The sequence below is a fragment of the Geotrypetes seraphini genome, chromosome 1 (genome assembly GCF_902459505.1).
Source record: "Geotrypetes seraphini chromosome 1, aGeoSer1.1, whole genome shotgun sequence".
Classification (NCBI taxonomy): domain Eukaryota; kingdom Metazoa; phylum Chordata; class Amphibia; order Gymnophiona; family Dermophiidae; genus Geotrypetes; species Geotrypetes seraphini.
Window position 1 is genome coordinate 501,954,727 of NC_047084.1, and position 11,105 is coordinate 501,965,831.

General features: G+C 37.7%; 6 non-coding genes across 6 annotated transcripts; all 6 read right to left on the minus strand.

Moving 5' to 3' along the window:
* Positions 1-2,909: 2,909 nt before the first annotated feature.
* On the minus strand, positions 2,910-2,991 carry TRNAS-AGA. The gene has a single exon. It is a non-coding gene; the product is annotated as a tRNA-Ser (tRNA).
* Positions 2,992-4,015: 1,024 nt separating this feature from the next.
* On the minus strand, positions 4,016-4,097 carry TRNAS-UGA. Its single transcript has one exon. It is a non-coding gene; the product is annotated as a tRNA-Ser (tRNA).
* Positions 4,098-5,184: 1,087 nt separating this feature from the next.
* TRNAS-AGA lies at positions 5,185-5,266 on the minus strand. The gene has a single exon. It is a non-coding gene; the product is annotated as a tRNA-Ser (tRNA).
* Positions 5,267-7,735: 2,469 nt separating this feature from the next.
* TRNAS-UGA lies at positions 7,736-7,816 on the minus strand. Its single transcript has one exon. It is a non-coding gene; the product is annotated as a tRNA-Ser (tRNA).
* A 1,094-nt stretch (positions 7,817-8,910) lies between these two features.
* TRNAS-AGA lies at positions 8,911-8,992 on the minus strand. Its single transcript has one exon. It is a non-coding gene; the product is annotated as a tRNA-Ser (tRNA).
* A 1,143-nt stretch (positions 8,993-10,135) lies between these two features.
* On the minus strand, positions 10,136-10,217 carry TRNAS-UGA. Its single transcript has one exon. It is a non-coding gene; the product is annotated as a tRNA-Ser (tRNA).
* Between the last annotated feature and the right edge of the window lie 888 nt (positions 10,218-11,105).

The window sequence follows — 11,105 nt, forward strand, 5'->3', positions numbered from 1 at the left end:
TATATATATATATATATATATATATACTGGAGAAATACTTTGCAAGTGATTTATATGATCTATAACACATCATCCAATGGGAAAACCACTTTGATGGTTAAACTTTTCATCTTTTTTTTTAAGATTTCATATTTACATTGAACAGCTGGATATTGTAACATATTTGGCAGAAGAAAAGCTTAAAAAAAAGTTATTTTCCAGTAAGAATTTTGTTTGCAGGCTTTGTGTCCTGGCTGTGCCACCTGCCTCCCTCTGGAAGGATTAGATTTCTCTGCATCCATCATACCATAACAGCATAACGTCAAGAGACCGGCAGTGCTCTCAGCCTGCCCATCCATGACTGACATTCAGTGCATTGTTTGCTGAGCAGACGAAATGGCTGGCCTAAAGGTAAATTCCAGGCAAACAGTTTAGGACATATGCTCTTTTGTGTGCTTTCTCCCCACCTTCCAGTATCTCTGCAACCTCCATTACTGTTAAGAAGGCTGTCATGTGTAAGCTTGCATGGTATCGCTTTACTGAAAATGCTGGCCCTCGAACTGTGCGCATTCCGCGAGGAGTGAAAAGATATGCCAGCAAAAAGCCAAACATAACAATTAACGTGTCAGAATCCAAAAACACATTTTGCAATAGCAGATCGGGTTACCACTGGTGTCAAAGCTAACACATACTGAATCTAATCAAAGTGCCCAGTTATATATCAAGGTCTGCTCTGCTTATACAAATATGTTATCCAGTTATTCGGGGGAAAAATATAGAAAATTGAAGGCAGATAAAGATCGTATGGCCTATCTAGTCTGCCTAACCAAGATATCTACTACCCCTTCATCTCCCTTACAGGTCCAACGTACTTGAATTCAGATACAATTTTTATCTCCATCACCTCCACTGGGAGGTTGTTCCACACATTCACCACTCTTTCCATGAAAAAGCATTTTCTGAGTTTCCCTTTCATCCTAAGCCCCCTTATTCCAGAGATTCCTTTCAATTGAAAGAGACTCACCTCATACATATTTATGCCATGTAGGTATTTAAACATCTCTATCACATCTCCCCTCTCATGCCTTTCCTCCAAAATAAACATTCCTCTAATGGCTTTTCTTGAAATAGTTGAGTGAAGCAGTCATATATCTCAAATATCAATATACTTCACTTCTATTAAATACTTCCATTCGCTTTATTTTCACCAAAAGTTCATAAACTTATAGGTTTATGCATAATAGTAAATTCAGATCAATTCAAAATTTGACCTCAGTGGCTACACTCAAACTTATTATTTCATTATAGTTCAAGTTCCGTGTAGGAAACCTCTTCATCGATCATATTCAATACTCATTAGTATTTTCCTTTATATAATGTAAAGCACTTTTCTTAGCTCTTATACTGTTCGGGGCTCCAACATGAACCCACATTTTGTGACTAGCTGTCTCAAGGAGTATCCCCTTCAGAGAGATTCACTGCCAACTCAGTTCCATTTCCTCCAAAATATACATATTGAGATCTGTAAGTCTGTCCCCATTCACCTCATGACGAAGACCATAGACCATTTTAGTAGCTTTTCTCTGTACAACTCCATCCTGTTTATATCTTTTTGAAGGTGTGGTCTCCAGAATTGTACATAATATTCTTAAATAAGGCCTCACCAGAGTCTTATACAGGGTCATCAATACCTCCTTTTTCCTACTGGCCATACCTCTCCCTATCCACCCAAGCATCCTTCTAGCTTTCACTGTTGTCTTTTCAACCTGTTTGGCCACATTAACATTATACCACACCCTCACAAAAATGTTACAGACAAATTACCCCAATCTCACATATGATGGACCCGAGAAATGATGTAAGTTATTTTTTTTTTCTTTTTACCATATTCTGTTAATCAAAGTAAATTTCTTCTTCAGTCCTTCTGTAGCTGCATGGGATGACTTATTGATGAGATATAGAGACCACTCATGCACAAATATCACTGAAAGCTCGCACAGTGATGGAAAATACTATTAGAATTACACCAGGAATAAAGGAACCTCATGTGCTCACAACAGTTTGTCTTTTTAGAACATGTCTTAGTCAAAACTGCCTAATGCGAGCTATCATTGGTTTCAGTGCTCTCCCTATTGGCTATTGATCTTATTCTTGAACTTATTTTTTAAGTGAATACATTACATTAGTGATTTAAATTCCGCCTTTACCTTGCGGTTCAAGGTGGATTACATAAGAGTTGTTATGATAATAGGAAGAACATATTGTTAAGATATTAAGAAGTACTTAAGGAAAAGTTTGAGCATTTTCTAATTTGTTAAGGAGTAGTTGGTAATTGCAGGAGTTCAGAGCCTGTTTGATTACATGTTTAAGATTACTTAGCTTGTATCAGTATAAAATGTTCCTTATTCCAGTTGGAGTGATTACAAACTAGTATCTCAAATAACATGTAGGTCACAGGCTCTACGGAGCGTCTCCATTTCACTCAAAACTAAGCTTCATTAGGAGATATACAACCGGATAATAAGTTGATTGCACTACAAGAAGAAACAGAAACGTATTTCTTATTATAAAACTAGCATTTTACAGAAAGAATCTGGGGCAGGATGGAATCACTATGACAAACGGCTACTTAATAATTGATATGCAGATAAACTAAACCTTCTTATATCTAATTAAATCTTTTTAAACCTTTTTTACTAACATGACCACATACTATCACACTCAATTCCCGCTCCTTTTTTAATGAACAAAGGTTCTTCACCACCATTAGATTGAAAGTCTTTCTGTTGTGCAAAGTCATTCAAACAAATGACTTAGTCTACTGTTGGTAACTTCAACTTTATCACTAGCAGATTTGTAAAAGTAGTTTGTCATGGGAATGGTAAGTCTTCCCCCCAAGAAATTATACTACCAAAAACAAGATACAGACCCGTAGTCAGCAGGATTTGAACCTACGCAGGAAGATACCAATGGATTTCTAATCCATCACCTTAACCACTCAGCCATGACTATAACTGGAGCTAAGGTTAATCTCTGCAGGCACTCGTGGTAATGACAAGCTAAAGTCTTCTGCTACGTACCCTGAATGAAGGGAGGAACACTTTTGCTCATCTTGTTCTTTCCAATTAACAGCATTCTTGGACATTCTCATTTTTTGATTCTTGATTTCACCCAGTCTAAAACAAGCAAGCTTAGATGTATTCTATTTGTGAAATCCAGCAGGATTGCCTGTTTGATGTGCAAGGCTAAACGTAAACCAGAAGCAATAAAATCAAACACCTGTCAGTTAATGAAAAGTTTGGGGAAAGAGGACATACCAGTTGGTAAAAAGAAAAGTAACCAACAATGGATGACGCCTCCTGTAAGCACTCACTAATTCAAACAGACTGTTTAGAAGGGAAGCTTACCTTTCAGAATCTCTATCCCGCCGACATTCATTTCTGATATCTACAGGTCACATGGACTCCTTCCAGGTTTTTCTTATGTATTCTGCATTTAACTGTATTTTTCCAATGGTTTCTTTTCTAGCAAAGATACATCTTGTAGGCAGTTTAGAGATTTAGTGTTCACTCATTCAGTTTATCAAGATGTTTGTGGTCCTCATTCCCGCTAATTATGCTAGATTGCCGATGTCCCCTCAACTCACAGATGTTTGAGTACACATATATATGTACATTCTTACGCCGTGTGGTGTGCCCCAGTAGTTCCCAATGGCATCCGAAAAGGTTTTTGGAGGTTAAAAGATACTAGCAATGCTATCAGAAAAGCTATATTAGAGAGGAATTTGCTTCACTTTTGGTTGGTAGTAACCTGAGATATGATTGGACCTTTTCAGATTTTCTAATTCGCTTGGAGTGGTGTCATTGTAAAAGCAAACGTTAAAAGTCTTTCCTGCTTTACAATGTTATTCAAACAAATGAGCTAGTCTACTGTTGGTAACTTAAATTCATCAATGGAAGATTTGAAAAGCTAATTAGTCAAGCGATTGTTGAGTGTTCCCAAAAAATAATCTACTTGTAAGAGGAGTGTGCATACCCGTAGTCAGCAGGATTTGAACCTGCGCGGGGAAACCCCAATGGATTTCAAATCCATCACCTTAACCACTCGGCCATGACTACAACTGAAGCAAAGGTTAATCTCTGCAGGCACTCGTGGTAATGACAAGCTAAAGTCTTCTTCTACGTACCCTAAATGAAGGGAGGAACACTTTTGCTCATCTTGTTCTTTCCAATTAACAGCTTTCTTGGACATTCTCATTTTTTGATTCTTGATTTCACCCAGTCTAAAACAAGCAAGCTTAGATTTGTTCTATTTGTGATATCCAGCAGGACTGCCTGTTTGATGTGCAAAGCTAAACATAAACCAGAAGCAATAAAATCAAACACCTGTCAGACTTATTCTATGGTTAATGGATTGGAAAGTTGAGAAATGGCAGTTACTGAAAAGTTTGGAAAAAGAGGACATGCCAGTTGGTAAAAAGAAAGGGAACCAACAATGGATGGCGCCTCCTATAAGCACTCACTCATTCAAACAGACTGTATAGAAGGGAAGCTTACCTTTCAGAATCTCTATCCCGCATATATACATTTCTGATATCTACAGATCACATGGACTCCTTCCAGTAAAGTAAAATCATTCCTGGATTTTCTTAATTATTTTGCATTTAACGGTATTTTTCCAATGGTTCCTCTTCAAGCAAAGATACATCTTATATGCAGTTTAGAGATTTAGTGTTCACTCATTCAGTTTTTCAAGACGTTTGTGGTCCTTATTCCCGCAAACTATGCTAGATTGCCAATGTCCCCTCTGCGCCCAGATGTTTGAGTACACATATATATTTACAATCTTGTGCCGTGTGGTATGACCCAGTAGTTCCCAATGTCATCCGAAAAGGTTTTTGCATGTTATAAGATACTAGCAATGCTATCAGAAAAGCTTTATCACAGAAGAACTTGCTTCATTTTTGGTTGGTAGTAACATGAGATATGATTGGACCTTTGCAGATTTTCTAATTTGCTTGGAGTGGTGTCATTGTAAAAGCAGACCATTAGATTGAAAGTCTTTTCTGTTGTGCAAAGTCATTCAAACAAATGACCTAGTCTACTGTTGGTAACTTCAACTTCATCACTGGCAGATTTGTAAAGGTCATGGGAATGGTAATTCTTCCCCCCAAAAAACTATACTAGCAAGATTAAGATGCAGACCCGTAGTCAGCAGAATTTGAACCTGCGCGGGGTGACCCCAATGGATTTCTAGTCCATCGCCTTAACCACTCGGCCATGACTACAACTTGGCAACTCTCTTGGTTCATATCTTATTTTCATGAACGCAGCTCTATAGTCTGCGTAAAAAATGAAACTTCCTCAGCCAAATCACAAACTTTCGGAGTACCACAAGGTTCTATACTATCGCCTTTATTATTCAATGTATTTCTCTCTCCCCTCCTTACACTAGCCCAATCCATCGGATTCACCATTTTCGCCTACGCCGACGATATTCAACTCCTCCACCCTATCAATACTACTAATATTACAGATACAAAAGACATAAATAATAAACTGGATACCATACATGATTGGCTATATACAAACAAACTCGCACTCAACATAAATAAATCTCGTGTACTTCTACTTCCCATCAAAAAATCAGAATCATTACTCGGAACTATTTCTATTAAATCCACCCCATTACAAATGGAAACAAAAATTAAATTACTCGGCGTCATCATTGATAGCAATCTCACCTTCCATGAGCATATCAGCTCTGTAGTAAAAGTATGTTTTTTTAAACTCCGCATTATCAGATCTTTAACATCCATTCTGAACACTGACTCTATCACTATCTTGACCCACTCTCTGGTAATCTCTCACCTAGATTACTGCAATTCCCTTCTTAACGGCCTCTCACAAAAAGAACTACGACGCCTCCAGCTAATACAAAATACCGCTATAAAACTTATCTATAAAAAAAGCAAATATGACCACGTCACCCCTCTTTTAAAGGAAGCTCATTGGCTTCCCATCTCTTACCGTATTACTTACAAAATCATTCTTCTCACTTTCAAAATCAAACTTCTACATCAACCAACTTTTCTTGATAAGCTTCTTATACCCCAAAGTTCCCCGCGCACATTGAGATCTTCAGACCAAAAGCTCCTTTTTATACCGTCCCTAAAAGACTCTTATTATACTCGTAAAACCAATTTCGCTGTTACCGCTCCTACATTGTGGAACTCACTGCCACAACATCTCCGTGATGAACAACAACTTGCTAAATTTAAAATAAATTTAAAGACATTCTTATTTCAGGATGCGTTTAACCAAACCTAAAAAAAAAAAAAAAAAAAATGCTCTTTTTCATTCATTAGACAAGTATCCATTATTCATTACATTAACGTTCCCCCCTCCTCATGTTCATCCCCTCCCCACTCTCTCCATTTCTTCTATACAATGTAACTTTTTTCCCTTCCACCACAATTTCCTCACATTCAAGTATGTCAAGTCTTTGTCATTTATGTTTAATTTAAGATATTTCCATTCACATCCTATTTCTATCAATTCTTTTTTTTTTTTAAGCTGATTGTTAACCGGCCAGACAATTGTTTGATGGTCGGGATATTAAAAATCAATAAACTTGGAAACTTGGTAATGCTATCTGCAGGCATTCGTGGTTATGACTAACTGAAGTATTCTGCTCTACATCCTGAAACATGGGAGTAACACATTTGTTCTGCATTCTCTTTCCTATAAACAGCATTCTTGGACATTATTATCTTCTGATTTGTGATTTCACCCTATCTAAAACATGCAATGTTTAAATGCATTCTCTTTTTCAAAGAAAAAACACATAGATTTAATCCCTTGGGAAAGCCCTGTGATATCCAGCAGGATTGCCTGTTTCATGTGCAAGGCAAAACGTAAAAAAGAAGCAATAAAATCAAACACCTCTCAGATTTATTCTATGCATAATGGTTTAGAAAGTAGAGAACTGGCAGTTAAAGAAAAGTTTGGACAAAGAGGACATATCAGTTGGTAAAACGAAAGGGAACCAACATTGGATGGCGCCTCTTCTGTTCTCTTCTGTAAGCATTCACTCATTCAAACAGACTGTTTAGAAGGGAAGCTTACCTTTCAGAATCTCTATCCCGCCGACATTCATTTCTGATATCTACAGGTCACATGGACTCCTTCCAGGTTTTTCTTATGTATTCTGCATTTAACTGTATTTTTCCAATGGTTTCTTTTCTAGCAAAGATACATCTTGTAGGCAGTTTAGAGATTTAGTGTTCACTCATTCAGTTTATCAAGATGTTTGTGGTCCTCATTCCCGCTAATTATGCTAGATTGCCGATGTCCCCTCAACTCACAGATGTTTGAGTACACATATATATGTACATACTTACGCCGTGTGGTGTGCCCCAGTAGTTCCCAATGGCATCCGAAAAGGTTTTTGGAGGTTAAAAGATACTAGCAATGCTATCAGAAAAGCTATATTAGAGAGGAATTTGCTTCACTTTTGGTTGGTAGTAACCTGAGATATGATTGGACCTTTTCAGATTTTCTAATTCGCTTGGAGTGGTGTCATTGTAAAAGCAAACGTTTAAAGTCTTTCCTGCTTTACAATGTCATTCAAACAAATGAGCTAGTCTACTGTTGGTAACTTAAATTCATCAATAGAAGATTTGAAAAGCTAATTAGTCAAGCGATTGTTGAGTGTTCCCAAAAAATAATCTACTTGTAAGAGGAGTGTGCATACCCGTAGTCAGCAGGATTTGAACCTGCGCGGGGAGACCCCAATGGATTTCAAATCCATCGCCTTAACCACTCGCCATGACTACAACTGGAGCAAAGGTTAATCTCTGCAGGCACTCGTGGTAATGACAAGCTAAAGTCTTCTTCTACGTACCCTAAATGAAGGGAGGAACACTTTTGTTCATCTTGTTCTTTCCAATTAACAGCTTTCTTGGACATTCTCATTTTTTGATTCTTGATTTCACCCAGTCTAAAACAAGCAAGCTTAGATTTGTTCTATTTGTGATATCCAGCAGGACTGCCTGTTTGATGTGCAAAGCTAAACGTAAACCAGAAGCAATAAAATCAAATACCTGTCAGACTTATTCTATGGTTAATGGATTGGAAAGTAGAGAAATGGCAATTACTGAAAAGTTTGGAAAAAGAGGACATGCCAGTTGGTAAAAAGAAAGAGAACCAACAATGGATGGCGCCTCCTATAAGCACTCACTCATTCAAACAGACTGTATAGAAGGGAAGCTTACCTTTCAGAATCTCTATCCCGCATATATACATTTCTGATATCTACAGATCACATGGACTCCTTCCAGTAAAGTAAAATCATTCCTGGATTTTCTTAATTATTCTGCATTTAACGGTATTTTTCCAATGGCTCCTCTTCAAGCAAAGATACATCTTATATGCAGTTTAGAGATTTAGTGTTCACTCATTCAGTTTTTCAAGACGTTTGTGGTCTTTATTCCCGCAAACTATGCTAGATTGCCAATGTCCCCTCTGCGCCCAGATGTTTGAGTACACATATATATTTACAATCTTGTGCCGTGTGGTATGACCCAGTAGTTCCCAATGTCATCCGAAAAGGTTTTTGCAGGTTATAAGATACTAGCAATGCTATCAGAAAAGCTTTATCACAGAAGAACTTGCTTCATTTTTGGTTGGTAGTAACATGAGATATGATTGGACCTTTGCAGATTTTCTAATTTGCTTGGAGTGGTGTCATTGTAAAACCAGACCATTAGATTGAAAGTCTTTTCTGTTGTGCAAAGTCATTCAAACAAATGACCTAGTCTACTGTTGGTAACTTCAACTTCATCACTGGCAGATTTGTAAAGGTAGTTTGTCATGGGAATGGTAATTCTTCCCCCCAAAAAACTATACTAGCAAGATTAAGATGCAGACCCGTAGTCAGCAGGATTTGAACCTGCGCGGGGAGACCCCAATGGATTTCTAGTCCATTGCCTTAACCACTCGGCCATGACTACAACTTGGCAACTTAATGCTATCTGCAGGCATTCGTGGTTATGACTAACTGAAGGATTCTGCTCTACATCCTGAAACATGGGAGTAACACATTTGTTCTGCATTCTCTTTCCTATAAACAGCATTCTTGGACATTATCATCTTCTGATTCGTGATTTCACCCTATCTAAAACATGCAATGTTTAAATGCATTCTCTTTTTCAAAGAAAAAACACATAGATTTAATCCCTTGGGAAAGCCCTGTGATATCCAGCAGGATTGCCTGTTTCATGTGCAAGGCAAAACGTAAAAAAGAAGCAATAAAATCAAACACCTCTCAGATTTATTCTATGCATAATGGTTTAGAAAGTAGAGAACTGGCAGTTAAAGAAAAGTTTGGACAAAGAGGACATATCAGTTGGTAAAACGAAAGGGAACCAACATTAGATGGCGCCTCTTCTGTTCTCTTCTGTAAGCACTCACTCATTCAAACAGACTGTTTAGAAGGGAAGCTTACCTTTCAGAATCTCTATCCCGCATACATTCATTTCTGATATCTACAGATCACATGGACTCCTTCCAGTAAGGTAAAATCATTCCTGGATTTTTCTTAATTATTCTGCATTTAACGGTATTTTTCCAATGGTTCCTCTTCAAGCAAAGATACATCTTATAGGCAGTTTAGAGATTTAGTGTTCACTCATTCAGTTTTTCAAGACGTTTGTGGTCCTTATTCCCGCAAACTATGCTAGATTGCCAATGTCCCCTCTGCGCCCAGATGTTTGAGTACACATATATATTTACAATCTTGTGCCGTGTGGTGTGACCCAGTAGTTCCCAATGTCATCCGAAAAGGTTTTTGCAGGTTATAAGATACTAGCAATGCTATCAGAAAAGCTTTATCACAGAAGAACTTGCTTCATTTTTGGTTGGTAGTAACCTGAGATATGATTGGACCTTTGCAGATTTTCTAATTTGCTTGGAGTGGTGTCATTGTAAAAGCAAACGTTAAAAGTCTTTCCTGCTTTACAATGTCATTCAAACAAATGAGCTAGTCTACTGTTGGTAACTTAAATTCATCAATAGAAGATTTGAAAAGCTAATTAGTCAAGCGATTGTTGAGTGTTCCCAAAAAATAATCTACTTGTAAGAGGAGTGTGCATACCCGTAGTCAGCAGGATTTGAACCTGCGCGGGGAGACCCCAATGGATTTCAAATCCATCGCCTTAACCACTCGGCCATGACTACAACTGGAGCAAAGGTTAATCTCTGCAGGCACTCGTGGTAATGACAAGCTAAAGTCTTCTTCTACGTACCCTAAATGAAGGGAGGAACACTTTTGCTCATCTTGTTCTTTCCAATTAACAGCTTTCTTGGACATTCTCATTTTTTGATTCTTGATTTCACCCAGTCTAAAACAAGCAAGCTTAGATTTGTTCTATTTGTGATATCCAGCAGGACTGCCTGTTTGATGTGCAAAGCTAAACGTAAACCAGAAGCAATAAAATCAAACACCTGTCAGACTTATTCTATGGTTAATGGATTGGAAAGTAGAGAAATGGCAGTTACTGAAAAGTTTGGAAAAAGAGGACATGCCAGTTGGTAAAAAGAAAGGGAACCAACAATGGATGGCGCCTCCTATAAGCACTCACTCATTCAAACAGACTGTATAGAAGGGAAGCTTACCTTTCAGAATCTCTATCCCGCATATATACATTTCTGATATCTACAGATCACATGGACTCCTTCCAGTAAAGTAAAATCATTCCTGGATTTTCTTAATTATTCTGCATTTAACGGTATTTTTCCAATGGCTCCTCTTCAAGCAAAGATACATCTTATATGCAGTTTAGAGATTTAGTGTTCACTCATTCAGTTTTTCAAGACGTTTGTGGTCCTTATTCCCGCAAACTATGCTAGATTGCCAATGTCCCCTCTGCGCCCAGATGTTTGAGTACACATATATATTTACAATCTTGTGCCGTGTGGTATGACCCAGTAGTTCCCAATGTCATCCGAAAAGGTTTTTGCATGTTATAAGATACTAGCAATGCTATCAGAAAAGCTTTATCACAGAAGAACTTGCTTCATTTTTGGTTGGTAGTAACATGAGATATGATTGGACCTTTGCAGATT